This window comes from Oncorhynchus mykiss, chromosome 4 (genome assembly GCF_057628025.1).
Source record: "Oncorhynchus mykiss isolate SJ-2025 chromosome 4, ASM5762802v1, whole genome shotgun sequence".
NCBI classification, from domain to species: domain Eukaryota; kingdom Metazoa; phylum Chordata; class Actinopteri; order Salmoniformes; family Salmonidae; genus Oncorhynchus; species Oncorhynchus mykiss.
The window spans coordinates 65,137,228-65,150,851 of record NC_143025.1 but is presented as its reverse complement, the minus strand read 5'-3'; the positions used below and the strand labels follow the sequence as shown (position 1 = coordinate 65,150,851).

General features: G+C 43.5%; 1 protein-coding gene across 35 annotated transcripts in view; it reads left to right on the top strand.

The window, feature by feature from the left end:
- Positions 1-13,624, top strand: part of epb41l2 (erythrocyte membrane protein band 4.1 like 2) — a 94,724-nt gene that overhangs the window by 30,076 nt on the left and 51,024 nt on the right. The gene's annotated exons all lie outside the window — the stretch shown is intronic.

Below are 13,624 nucleotides of genomic sequence, written 5' to 3'. Positions count from 1 at the left end.
GAGCGGGACAATGGGCAGTTATGACTGATTGTTGTATCAGATTTGGAACACTCAGCCATTCACAGAGAATAAAGGGGTAAGGGGCGGTCTTCTAGGGAGCAGTCCGGCTCTATTACTGTTTAAACACAGCACACTGGAGCTCTCTCCACATGAATGTCCCTCCATTATGACACCATTTTGCCCTGTCAGTGGCAGGGAAGGGATATAGACTACATCTTTGGTTCCCCCTCAGCCTTAAGTGCATAGATATGGGACGTGAACATGGACGCTTGTCCCTCGGCCAAATTATACAATAGGGATGTGTTTTTGTATATTAATTTGTTTAGTAAAACCTGTGTTCCTACTTCAGTTATTTACTGCAGATCATTGCTCATACTCTGGTGGATGAAAACAACCGTCTCATCCAGGTTTTTGTTTGGCTGTCTACGACACCAACCTAGTTATAAACAATCAAGTCATCACACGGCTTGCTTGCAGTGTAACACAAATCATGGTATAAATACTGTGTTTGTGTAATCCTCTAATCCTCGCTTTTAATGTGAACGGGGTGAATTTGAATATTGAGAATATTTTTTAGGGGTGTCAAAATACTGTCTCGCTGAGTGAGACAGATGGATGGCACTGTGGACACAAGGATTAGGCCATGATTTGTTTTTCTTAGGTGATCGTTAATACATGTTTTTACTCAAAAGATGACCCCTTGAGTACCGTACTTGGGAAAATAGCCTCAGCACACAAGGTAAAGGCTATCCCCCGGGGCTATGTTCTAATCTATAGAAAAACAATGACATTTTGTTACAACATGAGTCTGTTCTCTCTTGAGGCTGTAAGTAAGGGCTTCTCTATTAGGGTTGGGTCCGCATTCATTAGATTAGAGATTAGATCCACCCTAGTTTAGCCCGGCTACATCATCATGCTGCTCTGTCTTTGCTTCGGAGAGCTGACATTTTAGGGGTCCAGCCCAGATTTGGCTCAGAACCTCACTCCTCTAATCCGTTGTTGGTGGGTGGGAGTTCTGGGAGGAACGCGGTCAGTGCTCTAGAACCCAGATGTGTTCCCTCAGGAGGTCCACTCCAGGGCTGGCCCCATGCCCTCCAGTGAATATCAGCTATGACATCACCAGTCCTTCAATCAGACCCCAGACTGTAATCCACAATAACATCTCCCCCAGACTCAACAGCTGTCTGGATTAAACGGGTGTTTATTTGGGGTTTGATTAATCTGTGTGATAATGCCCCTATAATGTACTTCATGTAGGCTACCTCGCCCCTTACAGCCAGCTATGTTGATGTTTTTGTGTCATCTATACTAGAGGAATGTACCAAAGGCAAGCTGTTATCTCTGGAATGCTAAATCTTTTGGGTGCAAGGGTTTACAAAATGTTTGGAATTTTGACATGCTCATTATAGTTAATACAACCATATTAAACAAAAGGTTTTTTTAACTGCATATCTTCTCAGTTTCTTCATTTCATTTGCCTTCATATGACAGCAATGTTGTGACAGTGTTCCCTTTCTTTTTAGATGAGATCCCACAAAAAAAGTAATAATTCAAGCTAAGCACATCATGAAGGGCTTAATATCCTCTATTTTGCAATCAATCTGGAACATGTGGTGTTGGGTGTGGGCTCTCAACGTGCTGAACAAATGCATCCCTTGGCTGAAGCGAAGGTTGGGGTTGAGGCTCATTTAGACTGGGGCTAAAGCCGGTGCCAATATGGACTGGGGCTGGAGTTCTGTGGCAGATGTTCTGTTCTAGGGTTGGAGTTCTGTGGCAGATGTTTGGTCTAGGGTTGGAGTTCTGTGGCAGATGTTCTGGTCTAGGGTTGGAGTTCTGTGGCAGATGTTCTGGTCTAGGGCTGGAGTTCTGTGGCAGATGTTCTGGTCTAGGGTTGGAGTTCTGTGGCAGATGTTCTGGTCTAGGGCTGGAGTTCCTGGGCTTGAGCTCTGGAATTGGGCTGGAGCTCTGGACTGGGGATGGAGTTCTGGATGGGTTGTACTTCTGGACTGGGGCAGGAGCTCTGGACTGGGGCTGGAGTTCTGGGGCCTCATAACTGTTGCGCCATTTCTGAAAAGACAGTGTATTTAAAAATAAAAAAAAATGTAGATGGAGAAACTTGGCGCATGCCATACATACGCATTTTTCCCGTTTATAAATCAGACCTGTCCTGAAGCTGTTTGTGCATGAACGAGCATTAAAACTCTGCCTGAAAAATGCCCTCCATTCACCTTTTATGATGAAAATAAAACCCTTTATTTTCTGAATACTTTGGAAGTATTGGAATTAGGCCAAGACCGGGTTTTAAAGGAAATGGCAATTGGGAACTTGATCAAATGTCTTTAGAGGTGTTGACAGAATGTTTTCTTTTGCAATGACATTTACTGTATCTGACTGTTAACGAAAGTCCAAAACAATTGCAAATTATTGTGGCCCTGTAAACAGATAATTTGAATTCAATAATATTTTGCATTTACTTTTTCCCCAAACCTAAATATACTGCACTGCCCTCTGAATTTTGAAACATTGTCTACTCTGGGGAAGAAAACAAATAAAAATATATGTATATACACACACACACTAGGCTAACTTAGTGATAGCCTACGTACTTCCATGCTAATTAAACTGTCTGATCACCTGGTAAATTCTACTGTGTTATCTGCCACGCACCCTTTCAGCTGCATAGCCTAGACCAAAAACTTTAAATGGCTTATCTATTTACTACTGTAAAGTGTGTACAATTAAATGAGAGATGGGGTGAAGGGTAGCCTATCATAACTTGTTGTAGGCCTATAGGCTATCACGCGAGTATGAAACCATACTCTACCGGTCTATGTATATTCGTAAACAGCAGCTGGTGCATCGAAATCTAAGGACGTCTCGAGGTTTTGCTCGCCTGAGGTAGAGTATCTCATCATAAACTGTAGACCACAATATTTACCAAGAGTTTTCATCTATATTCTTCGGAGCTGTCTATTTACCACCACAAACCAATGCTGGCACTAAGACCGCACTCAATCACCTGTATACGGCCATAAGCAAACAGGAAAATGCTGCAGAGGTCGGTGCTCCTAGTGGCCGGGGACTTTAATGCAGGAAAACTTAAATCCGTTTTACCTCATTTCTACCAGCATGTTAAATGTGCAACCAGAGGGGAAAAAAACATTCTAGAACACCTTTAATCCACACACAGAGACGCGTACAAAGTTCTCCCTCGCCCTACATTTGGCAAATCTGACCATAATTCTATCTTTCTGATTCCTGCTTACAAGCAAAAACTAAAGCAGGAAGCACCAGTGACTAGGTCAATAAGAACGTGGTCAGATAAAGCAGATGCTAAGCTACAGGACTGTTTTGCTAGCACAGACTGGAATATGTTCTGGGATTCTTCCGATGGCATTGAGGAGTACACCACATCAGTCACTGGCTTCATCAATAAGTGCATCAACGACGTCGTCCCCACAGTGACCGTACGTACATACCAGAAAAAATGGATCACAGGTAACATCAGCACTGAGCTAAAGGGTAAAGCTGCCGCTTTCAAGGAGCCGGACTGTAACCCGGAAGCTTATAAGGAATCCGCTCGTCGGATGTGGCAGGGTTTGCAAACTATTACAGACTACAAAGGGAAGCACATCCGCGAGCTGCCCAGTGACAGAGCCTACCAGACGAGCTAAATAACTTCTATGCTCGCTTCGAGGCATCAGCTGTTCCGGATGACTCTGTGATCACGCTCTCTGAAGGGTCGACGTGAGTAAGACCTTTTAAACAGGTCAACATTCACAGGGCCAGACGGATAACCAGGACGTGTACTCTGAGCATGTGCTGACCAACTGACATATTCAACCTGTTCCTGAGTCTGTAATACCAACATGTTTCAAGCAGACCACCATAGTCCCTGTGCCCAAGAGCACTAAGGTAACCTGCATAAATGACTACCGACCCGTAGCACTCACATCTGTAGCCATGAAGTGTTTTGAAAGGCTTGTCATGGCTCACATGGCTCACATCAACACCATTATCCCAGAAACCCTAGACCCACTCCAATTTGCAAACCGCCCAACAGATCCACTAACAATGCAATCTCTATTGCGCTCCACACTGCCCTTTCCCACCTGGACAAAAGGAACACCTATGTGAGAATGCTATTCATTGACTACAGCTCAGCGTTCAACACTATAGTGCCCTCAAAGCACATCACTAAGCGAAGGACCCTGTGACTAAACACCTCCCTCTGCAACTGGATCTTGGACTTCTTGGCCTGACGGGCCGCCCCCCCCCCTCCCCAGGTGGAAAGGGTAGGATAACAACACATCCGCCGCGCTGATCCTCAACACGGTGGGCCCTCGGGTTGAGTCCCCTCCTGTACTCCCTGTTCACTCATGACTGCATGGCCAGGCACGACTCCAACACCAAGTTTGCTGTTGACACAATAGTGGTAGGCCCGATCACCAACAACGATGAGACAGCCTATAGGAAGGAGGTCAGAGACCTGGCCGTATGATGCCAGGACAACATCTCCCTCAACGTGATCAAGACCGATGAGATGATTGTGGACTACTGGAAAAGGAGGACCGAGCACGCCCCCATTCTCATCGACGGGGCTGTAATGGAGCAGCTTCAAGTTCCTTGGTGTCCACATCACCAACAAACTATCATGGTCCAAACACACCAAGACAGTCGTGAAGAGGGCACAACAAAACCTATTCCCCCTCAGGAGACTGAAAAGATTTGGCATGGGTCCTCAAAAGGTTCTACTGCTGCACCATCGAGAGCATGGTTGCATCACTGCCTGGTACAGCAACTGCTCGGCCTTGAGGGGGGTAGTGCGTACGGCCCAGTACATTACTGGGGGCAAGCTTTCTGCCATCCAGGACCTCTATACCAGGCGGTGTCAGAGGAAGGCCCTATAAATGGCCAAAGACTCCAGCCACCCTAGTCATAGACTGTTCTCTCTGGTACTGGAGCGTCCTGTCTAGGCCCAAGAGGATTCTAAACAGCTTTTACCCCCAAGCCATAAGACTCCTGAACAGCTAATCAAAGGGCTACCCAGACCCCTCTTTTACGCTGCTGCCAATCTCTGTTTATTATCTATACATAGTCACTTTAACTGTACATATTACCTCGACTAACCAGTGCCTCCGCACATTGACTCTGTACCGGTACCCCCTGTATATAGCCTCGCTATTGTTAAATTGTTTTATTTTAAATGTTTTACTTATTTTTCTTAACTTCTTAAAAGCCCTTAACCAAAAATGCTTTAAGTAAGTGTTTCACTGTAAGGTCACCTGTTGTATTCGCTGTGTGTGACATAACATTTGATTCGATTTGATCACCGTCAGAAAAGGTGAGGAATTTGTTCTGCAATTCTAATGGAAATGAAATAAACAATAGAAAATGGATGCCTTTCGAATTATTTTAGAATGGAAAGATCAAGTGATTGCATCTTGTGTCACGAACCGGCTCGAAGTCTGTAACAGAAAGGGAGACAATGTGGAGATAAGGAATAACAAAAAGGTATTTATTAACTGAGGTAACATAAATACAATTAACAATGGTGTGTGTGTAGTCAGTCATCAGTAGTGTGAGTGGTTGCGTGCATAAATGTGATAATGAGGGGTGTTGAAAGGTGCTAAACCAAACAAAACGGCCACAACCGAAGTCTAACAGTGTGTCTGAATGGGGAAGAGGTGTATTTATCCCGGGACACACCCGGGCCCAGGTGTGTCCCATGTCGCTGACGACCCTCCCAGCTCCGACTACCGACATCCTAATAAGGAAAACGAGCAAAGAGAAAGAATATGGCAGACCGAGTGGGAGCGTCGTCACACTTATTACTGTATATTCACTTATTATTTATATTTGCCTGTTTTTTGCTGTTATGAACAAGAGTGTCATATATTCCCCATTTTCACAACTTTTAGAGGTGAAAGAAACGTACACCTATTTAGGTGAGGTGCTGGCTAGCGGAGTGTAACACCTAAAAAAAATACAAATAAAGGAGAGCCACACACACTAGGAGCTCAGATGTAAAAATATTTATGTCCAATGTTTTGCCAGACAAGCTGTCATCAGGGTATAATGACACACTACGGGATGACTCATTTATATAGTGTCAAACGACACACACACACACACACACACACACACACACACACACACACACACACACACAGGTGTCTGTAATCATGTCCGGGGGTGGCCTGATATCATTGGTTAATTCTCATATATTAAAATTGCATACCAAAAACATAAATGGATAGCGTACGATCATAGATACAATTTGGCTACTAAAGCCTACAAACATTTACAGTAGCAGAATCACAATAATCACAAGAATGGCTTCAGATCAAAGTCTACGTTGAGACCGAAGGGAGCAAGGGTCTTTAAATTAAAGATCCAGGCAGCCTCTCGTTTTAACAATAAATTGTCGAGGTCACCCCCTCCTAGGGAGGGTGACATGTTCGATGCCAGTATAACGTAGAGACGAAATCGAGTGGTTTTCTTCCAAAAAGTGGGCCCCATTTTCACAAGGCTACTAGGCTACTTTTGCCTTGCAATACAATAGTTCAACCACTAGAAACAGCATACGCATTATCTAAAGTTTGCTGGAGGATATGTACCTAATCGCATCAAGTTTTATAAATGACAACTTTTGCTTGAACTGGCACATGCATATTTTGGGAGTGGCAACATTTTATAAATAAGGCCCTTTGACTGGAGTTGGTGCTTGAGCTGGAGCTCTGGCCTGGGCCTGGATTTCTGGACTTGGGCTGGACCTCTGGGCTGGGATTGGTGCTCTGGGATGCTGGAATCCCTGCAATGGGAGTATCTATGTCTGAGTTGAGTCAGATACTGAGCCACAGGGACACATGCTCCACGGGGTGTAGGGGAAAACTGAAGGACAGGAAGTGTGCTAATATCAACCTGCTATCACTGTGGGGCTGCATCTTCTACATTGTGATGTTGGGATTGGAGTCCTTTCCTGTATCAGATGCAGCTGCAATAAGGCACCACTGGGGGTTTGTGTTTTATATTTGAATTTTTTTATTTCACCTTTTATTTAGGGGGTGTGGTGTGTATATAGCCAATATACCACGGCTAGCGGGCTGTATCCAGGCACTCTGCTTTGCGTCGTGCTAAGAACAGCCCTTAGCTGTGGTATATTGTCCATATACCACACCTCCTCGGGCCTTATTGCTTAATTGTATTAGTGGTATGTGCAGGATACACGTGGTATACTGTACACTGTCCAACGAAGTGCTTACTTACAGGTTCCTTCTCGACAATGCAACAACAATAAGAAATCATAAAAGAGAAGAATACTAACATAGTAAATGGCTCAGTAGAATAGAAATAACGGTTTAGCATAAGTATAGTACAGAAAGGCACAATTTTTATAGTCCAATATTTACACATGTATCAGAGAAAGGGGGGGATTAAATTGTGCAGTATTAGCAATACGACTCTGGTAGCAGAAATTGTGGTGTGTGTGCGCGCATGAATGAGTACAATTTTATTTAGCAGGTGTCTAAGTCTGTCTTGAGATCAGCCTTATCAAGTCTGAAATGTGAGTTTCTGTGCTTTACCCCCTTGGCTCGTTGTGTGATCATGTCATGGGATAAGCTCTATCCTATGTGTACTTACTACTGTCTATTTGACCGATTTTATCCCACACTCAACAGAACTGCTTTCCCTTGCAAATCATAGAAAAACATTGCGGACACAGACGCCACATTTGATGCACATCATTATTGCAGTTAACTGCCTCATTCCCCGGTGTCCAACGTTGGTAAAGAAGCATGGTTGGCTGCCACTGTGTGTGGCTGGAGATGAACTAAATGCAGTTTCGATCATGCGGCTGATGGGAATGCGAGGAGTTAGTCTAGTGGCCTACATCTCCCATTTAAAGACACTGGCCCTGTCTGAATACCTATACTTGTGTCTTTAACAGTAGGCAGTTTGAGAATGCAAAAAAAATGAAATGTTTAGTAGTATGCGACATTTCCAAAATCAAGTATGGTTTAAATGCCAGGATGTTATACTAATTTTGTCTCTTCATATAGTAGTATTCGATGCACGGTTTTTCACACCTGCATTGGTAGAGGTGGGCTGCAAGTGATAGGCACTGGTTCTGTTCAAGTAGCCAACAACAAAACTAGGCTACTTGCATGGGAAGATGCCCAAAGCTCCTGCAGTGGTGTTCAAATTAAGGTTAAGTAGTTTTTGTTCTCCTTAACAAGTTCACGAGCATCGGGCAACATTGTTAGCCAAAGTGGATTTTTGTTTTCTCACTGAAAGTGTTTTTGTTCTCTTGGCCTTTTTTGTCAGAGCTTTTAAACGAAATACTTAACCATATTCTGAATGCGTCGGCCACGGGGACTCTGGATCGTGGCTGCGTTATTAATGTCATGCTAATCGGTCCTTTTTGATTGAAATTATTGAATGTATGGATCAAGCCTTGGCAGTCATTCTGATCTCATTCCCAAATGATCAGAGCCTTACTTAATTATGTTGCAGTTCTGAATTTGCTATGCACCCGACTGTCCACTTTTTTTTCCTTTTTTAAAAAACTTTGGACACCTACTCATTTAAGGATTTTTCTTTATTTTGACTTTTGTAGAATAATAGTGAAGACAAACTATGAAATAACACATGGAATCATGTAGTAAACAAAAAAGTGTTATACAAATCAAAATATTTGAGATTTTTCAAAGTAGCCTCCCTTGATGACAGCTTTACACACTCTTGGCATTCTCTCAACCAGCTTCACCTGGAATATTTTTCCAACAGTCTTGAAGGAGTTCCCACGTATGCTGAGCACTTCGGCTGCTTTTCATTCGCTCTGCATTCCAATTAATCCCAAACCATCTCAATTGGGTTGAGGTCGGGTGCTTGTGGAGGCCAAGTCATCTGATGCAACACTACATCACTCTCCTTCTTGGTCAAAGAGCCCTTACACGGCCTGGAGGTGTGTTTTGGGTCTTTGTCCTGTTGAAAAACAAATGATAGTCCCACTAAGCGCAAACCAGATGGGATGGCGTATCGCTGCAGAATTCTGTGGTAGCCATGCTGGTTAAGTGTGCCTTAAATTCTAAAATAAATCACCATCACACCACCACCTCCATGTTTCACAGTGGGAAGCACACATGCAGAAATAATCCGTTCAGCTACTCTGCGTCTCACAAAGACACAGCGTTTGGAACCAAAAATCTACAATTTGGACTCATCAGACCAAAGGACAGATTTCCACCGGTCTAATGTACTTTGCTCATGTTTCTTGGCCCAAGCAAGTCTCTCCCTCTTATTGGTGTCCTTCAGTAGTGGTTTCTAGCAATTCAACCATGAAGGCGTGATTCACACCGTCTCTGAACAGTTGACATTGAGATGTCTCTTACTTGAACTCTGTGAAGCATTAATTTGGACTGCAAGCTGAAGTGCAGTTATTCTAATGAACTTATCTGCAGCAGAGGACCGCCACAGGAAAGGAAGACCCATATTTACCTCTGCAGCAGAGGTAAATATGGGTCTTCCTTTCCTGTGGCGGTCCTCATGAGAGCCAGTTTCATCATAGAGCTTGATTGTTTTTGCGACTGCACTTGAAACTTTCAAAGTTATTGACATTTTCCATATTGACTGACCTTCATGTCTTAAAGTAATGATGGACTGTCGTTTCTCTTTGCTTATTTGAGCTCTTCTTGCCTGTATACCACAACTGATTGGCTCAAAGGCATTAAGAAGGAAAGAAATTCCACAAATTAACTTTTAACAATGCACACCTGTTAATTGAAGGTGGTTGAGAGAATGCCGAGAGTGTGCAAAGCTGTCGTCAAGGAAAGGGTGGCTACTTTGAAGAATCTCAAATGTAAAATATATTTTGTTTAACACTTTGTTTTTGGTTACTACATAATTCCATGTGTTATTTCATAGTTTTCTACAGTGTATAAAATAGTATGAATCAAGAAAAACCCTTGAATGAGTAGGTGTGTCCAAACTTTTGACTGGTACTGTATGTTACAGCACTTTCTTTTCACAAATACATATGAAATGGAACCAAATTATCTATGGTCTACTAAGGCATAGGTCGAACGTGATAGTATTCCTATAACCAGCTTGAGTTGGCCCATAACTCCATTCTTGTTCTTTTCAGTTTAGAGAAATGTATCTAATTGGAAATGAGCTTTTATCAGGCTGGTTAATGCGATGCATATATGTTGAATCCTACTCAGCCAATCATGAGCCACTACTGCGTTGCGACCGTGGGATACTGCATCCTTTTTACTAAACAGTACATGCTAAATAGTATGCAGTTTAGGTATGTGGCACGCTAGTATGGTTATTCGATCACAGCTACTATCTAAACCAATGAGTCTCATTGATTCTCAAGAGTCCTAGAATTAGCTTTTTACCATCTTTCCCTTCAGCCACCACACATACCTTACTGTGAAGTCCTTCAGAGGTCAACTGGGCCCTGTAAATGAGAGCCACCCAGAAGGGCTGTTGTAGGGCGAAAGGTAGCCTAGAGGTTAAGTGCGATGGGCCAGTAACTGAAACGTCGCTGGTTCGAATCACTGCGCCCTTCAGCAAGGCACTTAGGTCGCTCTGGATACGAGTGTCTGCTAAATGACACAAATAAAAATGTCTAATGTAAGGGATGCCATTATGGCTGGGCTGTTGGACTAACAGTGGGACACAGTAGCCCAGCAGTTGACAGTGATTGATCCCTGTATTGTTGTGCTCACACAGGCTGCAGGTCATTGTAGAGGAGACAACGTTGGTCTCACAGTTGCTGCCGCAGGGATGGATGGCCACTATGGGAGGAATTCATAGACCACAAAGGAGTTTACTATGCAAACAAGGGGAATTGAGGTTGTGTTAGGGCTAGGTGGCTCAGTACACAAATACAAGTGGGTTTTAATGACATGGGGTAAAGCTACTAGGTCTTGATTAACTAAATTGTTGATGATTTTGAGTTTAACTGGCATTGACCAACAAATTAGATCTTCCTAAATGTCCAAGTAAAAATGTTCCAGCATCTCATAACATGATTCTCATTTAATTTCAAAAACACTTTAATTAAAGCGATTTGTTCCACACCACTGAGTCTGAGGCACTGCACAGTTAGTCTCCCCATGCTGTGGAGTTAGTCTGAACTCTAGAGGAAACCGATTCAAACAGGCTTTTCTCTTGCCATTGAGACCATTACTGCTTGTGACCCTGTTTGTTGCTGCCGAGTTAAGTGTGAGCTGCATGCACAACTGGGAACTTCCTGTTGCTATAGCAACTCGGCTAAATCCCAGATGGGGCACAAAGTTTGGTTTAGACGTGTTCCTAAGGAAAACCAATTTAGCCCACTTGAGTGGCGCCTTTAGCTCCCACACTCTTACTTAAGTAAGGCATCCCAACATTGGGACTGTGCTTTGTGTGTGTGTGTGTGTGTGTGTAAGTCAGTGCCTTGTGTGCGAGACAGACTGAAACTCATACATTGGTCTGTTGTCTCTGGCAGGTTTGCTTTATTCAAATTTAAGTTATTGAATCACACTGCAGGGTCTGTTTTGTTATCCTATCTGACGGTGCTAGGCCTAGGAGTTTTCAAAGAGCAGGAATACCCTGTCTCAAATGTAATCACGTCCTACATCACTGACAAGCCACGGTTATTTTGACTCGTGGAGTGAATGATAATATACACAGAACAAAATATAAACGCAACCTGAAACAGGGGCCCAACTCTTTACATGAGCTGAAATAAAAGATTGCAGAAGTGTTCCAGACGTACAAGAAGCGTATTTCTCTTAAATGTGCACAAATTTTTTACATCCTAGTTAGTGAGCATTTCTCCTTTGTGAATATAATCTATTCACCTGACAGGTGTGGCATATCAAGAAGCTGATTAAACAGCATGATCATTACACAGGTGCACTTTTTGTCACACAACACAATGCCACACAACACATTGCCACAGATGTCTCAAGTTTTGAGGGAGCGTGCAATTGGCATGCTGACTGCAGGAATGTCCACCAGAGCTGTTGCCAAATAATTTGATGGTAATTTCTCCACCATAAGCCGCCTCCAACATTTTTTTTAGGAAATACCGGGCCAATGGCAGACCGTGTATGGCAGTTTACTGATGTCAACGTTGTGAACAAGTGCCCCATAGTGTTGGTGGGGTTATGGTATGGGCAGGCATAAGCTATGGACAACGAACACAATTGCATTTTATCAATGGCAATTTCAATGCACAGAGATACCAGGATGAGATTCTGAGGCCCATTGCAGTGCCATTCATCTGCCGCCGTTACCTTAATAACATGGCCCATTGTCTTTTCATCCTTTGGGGCATCTGGATATTCCTCTTAGTTTAATTCCTGGAAGCTGAAAATGTCCCAGTTCTTCCATGGCCTGCACACTCACCAGACATGTCACCAGTTGAGCATGTTTGGGATGCTCTGGATCGACGTGTACGACAGCATGCCAGTTCCCGACAATATCCAGCAACTCCGTAAAGCCATTGAAGAGGAATGGGACAACTCTATGCGACGGAGATCTGTCTGGCTGCGTGAGGCAAATGGTGGTCACACCAGATACTGACTGGTTTTCTGATCCACGCCCCTACAATCTGTGACCGACCGATGTCTGTATTTCCCAGTCATGTGAAGTCCATAGATTAGAATTGCTTTCAATTGACAGATTTTCTGTAACTCAGTAGTAGAATCTTTGAAATGTTGCGGTTTTTATATTTTTGTTCAGTTTTAAAGCATGTGTGTTATGCCTTGCGTCTGTTTGATGGAAATAAGATAGGCTTGTGCTCTGGGCACTGCTGTACATAGTGGTTAAAAAATGTAAGCTTCATTCCAACACTTGTGGCTTTTCGCTCTCCCCCGTATCCATCTAACAGCAGAACTCATTGTCATTTGACTTCAATAAAGGGCTTTAGAGGAAAGAGAAAATTGACATTTTGTGCCATGAGACCCGGGCAATTAGTTCCTTTTGTCTGTGGTCTTTTCATCCTTTGGGGCGTCTGGACATTCCTCTTAGTTTAATCCTACCCTCCCACTGATGAGTCTGTGCCCATAGACCCTGTTATCCATCCTGCCTCCTCCCCCATTAAGCACGACAAGCAGTTTTTATCTTGCTCTCTCTTGGGGCACGCATCACTTCATAGTGCACACTTTGGGGACACCAACTCTACTTCAGAGTGCGCCTCCCTAAAAATGCCTCTGCATCATTTGGGGGATGAGCATGAGTAATACAGCCGTCCAAAAAATATTTTACCAGAGAGCGGAATTTTGTCTTGGAAGACCACGTTAATTTGCTTTCACTCTGGTATTCCATGTCTACATGTGCATTTGCGGGGCACAGCAATAAAGAAACCAAACATCACGCTTCTCCCTAAATTCCCTTTTCCCTCCGTCTCACGCAGTCAATTGCGTCCCGACCACCAGCTCTACACACACGTGCTGAGTACGCTGACACACGTGCTGACTAGCGCTCCCGTTAGGCCTACAGAAAGAAACGCCTATTAAAAACGGATCTAACTGATGGGATACACAAGCTACATTCTTTGCCAAATGATGACAGTTTTTTTTATCGCAAATTCAAAATGGACTGGTTGACTGAAGTAGGGACA